Raw genomic sequence first — 4,379 nt, forward strand, 5'->3', positions numbered from 1 at the left:
CCTTCTTTTAGTTAAAAAAATTTTATTGTTTTCCATTAGTCTAGATCCTCTATTTTCATTATGATGGTTGATTTTCCATGCTTCTTTTGCTTTACTTTGTGTTTAGAAAGTCATCAAGATTCCACCACCAACAACAGACAACCATCCTCATCCATCCACCCCACAAAAACTCATGCTCATGTTGGTATCACTAAAACAATTTGTAAACTAAATGTCATGTTGACTCTACTTCTTGGGTACCCTCATGATTAACGGACTTCTAATGATCCAAATTACTTTAATGCAATGAAAGAACAAGTATATAATGCTCTTATAATGAATAGGCTCTAGTTCCTCATATGAAGGATGCCATCATCATCAATTATATTTAGTTCTTCAAAAAGAAACATAATGTTGATGGTTCTCTTGCCATGTACAAGGTTGATCTTGTTTCAAACGGTTGCAGTAAAAGTCAAAGGCATGATATATACTATGGCGAGACATTTTACCTTGTAGCCAAACCCGCCACCATATGTACCTTACCATATTGCGTGTTAATTTTTGATAGGCATAATAGTTACTTGAGATCGGTAGTTATAACTTAAGACCAGTAAGGAATTTTGTCCTAACAAAAATATTCTATGGATATTTTAGCTCAAGCCAACATGCTAAATTGCAAATCGGCACGGACACCAGGTGAGACATCGGCCAATTTTGACAGATTTTCCCCTCGGTTTCTAATCCCACATTATATCGGAGTCTAGTTTGTGCTCTTCAGTACCTCACATTCTCTCAGCCTAAATCTAGCCATGTGGTTCAACAGAATTTTTTTATACATGCACAATCCTCAAGAACTCCATTTTACAGCACTTCAGCACATTTTGCGCTATGTTCCTGTTGTTGACCACTGTTTATAGGTTTTTAACACCCTTTCTCGAGGTCTGGTCGCCTACTCTTATGTTGATCAAACGATTTCCCAACCATCGAAGCTCTACTTTAAGCTATTATGTGTTTCTTGGCAAGAATCTCATTTCCTGGTCTTCCAAAGCCAAAGGTCAATGGGTATTTTTGAATTTAGTGTCATGGTTGAATATCATAGAGTTGCAAATGCCATTATAATATCTATTGACTTTAGGACCCACTTTTTATACTACATAACTAATTGTTACTACCATGGCTATCTATTATGACAACATTAAGGTAGTATATATGGCATGCATTTTGTTTCAACATCACAGAACGAAATCGAAACCTACTGAGATCGAAAATTATTTTGCTTGAGACAAATTAGTGACATTGACTGGATCGACTCTGGGATCTTCACGTCCCTTTGCCATCTCAATATGCCGGCATTTTCACCAAAGGACTATCCTCGATGCTATTTTTTAATTTTTGGTCAATTAGAATATTCAGAATCACCCTCTCATTGGATATTAGTGTGTTATTATGTTGTCTGTTTATCTTTGCCCTTTGTATTTATCTAGGCTCATTGGTGTATATTTCTTGTATAATATTGATTAAAAGAGTGGGGATTTTTGTCCGCTGGAGAGTGTTTCGCTAGTAGTGTCATGCTGCGGTGCTGCCTACTGGTATATGGGCAAGATTTACTAGAAGTTTAGAAAACTGCAAAAATGGTTCCTGTGGTTTCTCATTTTATGTGGTTACAGTCCAAACGTTTGAAAAGTTGCAAATACGGTCCTTTTCAACAAGTATTATTGTGGTTTTGGTCCCTCATCCGTTAGTTGGCTGTTAACTTCCTTAAAATGACAATTTTACCCCCAGGGACCATTTTCGCAGTTTTGTCTTTTACCATACTATAAGGACCATTTTTGCATACATTCTTTTTTATTTTATTGAAGTATTATATATTAAAAGATATTATTTTTAATACATAATATTATATATTAATAAATATTCTTTTTTTGGATTATTAATTTATTTTAGTTGATTTTGTTTAATTTTATTCATATACTAAATATTGCTTTATTTGGATTATTAATTTATTTTAGTTAATTCTATTTTTTTTAAAAAAATTGTCGAACTAATTCTTTTTTATTGAATTATTATAAATCAGTAGATATAGTTTTTAATATATAATATTTATATCATAATAAATATTAGATTATTGGATTATTATTTTCTTTTAGTTAATTTTTGTAATTTCTTTTTTCTAAACTATTTTTTATTGGATTATTACTTTTAATTTATTATTTTCTTCATATACTAAATATTATTTTATTGGATTACTAATTTATTTTTAATTTATAATAATAGTTCTTGTTAATTTTATTGGTTCCACCACAAAATCGTGGAATACGCAAAATCGTCGTCTTTCATCATCGAAATCATTAGGATCACTGCCAAACACCTTATTTTTATGTAGCTTATAGTGAGAAACCATAGGGAAAATATCACCAACGTCACTCGGTCACCACCACCACTTATAATTGTTATAGGTGTTGTGTATTATATGGGATATGAAGGATTTCAATTGATTATGAAGAGGTTGTCGCTGGTGGCTACGTTGCTGGGTGGAATAGGATAGGGTATCTATTGAGCCTTCGATGTAGGTGTTTGGAGGTGATCCTGACAATTTTTTACGATGATAAATGATACTTTTACGTATTTTGGCTACTTTGTAGTGCTAATAAAATTAAAAACAATTAACAATATACAATTAAATAAAACAAAAATCCAATAAGATAATATTTATTATCTTAAAAAAATAATAAATTTAAAAGTAATAATTCAATAAATTAATAATTCAAAAAAAAATTTAAAAATTAATAATCCAATAATGTATTATTTATTATAATATAAATATTATATATTAAAAATAATATTTATTGATATATAATAATCTAATAAAAAATAATTTCTGCAACAAAAAAGAAATTATAAAAAAAGTAAACTAAAAGAAATTAATAATCCAATAAAATAATTTTTTGTAATATATAACAATCCTATAATATAATATTTATTATGATATAAATATTATATATTAAAAACTATATGTGCTGATTTATAATAATTCAATAAAAAGAATTACTTTGACAAAAAAAATTAAAAATAGAATTAACTAAAATAAATTAATAATCAAAATAAAACAATATTTAGTATATGAATAAAATAATAAATTAAAAGTAATAATCCAATAAAAAATAATAAAAAAAAGGAATTACAAAAATTAACTAAAAAAGTTAATAATCCAATAATATAATATTTGTTATGATATAAATATTATTTATTAAAAACTATATGTTTTGATATATAATAGTTCAATAAAAAAGAGTTACTCCAACAAAAAAAATTAAACGAAATCAACTAAAATAAATTAATAATCCAATAAAATAATATTTATTAATATATAATATTATATATTAAAAATAATATCTATTAATATATAATACTTCAATAAAATAAAAAAGAATGTATGCAAAAATGGCCCTTATAGTATGGTAAAAGACAAAACTGTGAAAATGGTCCCTAGGGGCAAAATTGTCATTTTAAGGAAGTTAACAGCCAACTAATGGATAAGGGACCAAAACCACAACAAAACTTGTTGAAAATGACCATATCTGCAACTTTTCAAACGTTTGGACCGTAACCACATAAAATGAAAAACCACAGGGACCATTTTTGTATTTTTGTCAGAAGTTTATTAGGGAAGACAAAGTCAAAGGAGCGGTTTAGGGCTACCCCTGGCACATGATAACCTCATTGGCGGTTCAGCGGGCTTGGTATAATAAAGTCATTGAATGGGTTCACAAACCCAAGGCTTATTGTGAAAGTTTTGCTTTCCACTTTGATTGAACACTTTGACTGACAATGCATTAATTTCCTATATGTCCTTTTCTATCTACTTTTTATCTTTTTTTTTATGAATAAAACAAATAAATCGTACAATAAAATATAGACATTTAATGAATTTAACCTTATTTATACAGTGCTTTTACAGGAACCTTTGCATGATTTTTTTTTCTTTTGAAATAAAAAAAATGATATATATATATATATATATATATATATATATATATATATATATATATATATATATATATATATATATATATATATATATATATATATATATATATATATATATATATTGAACGGATATATAACCAAAAGTATAAACAATATCAAAACTACCACTTCACTCAATTTCTTCAGTTACATTTAACGGATTCCTGAGACAAAGCTAAACAAACTAGTTCTAGAAAAATACATAAAGCCACACAAGATGGTTCAAGTCAAGATATTCCATTTTTTTCTCAAAATTTTTAAAATCCAAACTATCAGCGATGTCAAAACTACCAAAACTATCAACAAAACCAAAACTTCCAACAACAATATTTCCCGTTACAGCAATCTTACAAAACATTTAGGCTTCCAGATGA

This window comes from Lactuca sativa, chromosome 5 (genome assembly GCF_002870075.4).
Source record: "Lactuca sativa cultivar Salinas chromosome 5, Lsat_Salinas_v11, whole genome shotgun sequence".
NCBI classification, from domain to species: domain Eukaryota; kingdom Viridiplantae; phylum Streptophyta; class Magnoliopsida; order Asterales; family Asteraceae; genus Lactuca; species Lactuca sativa.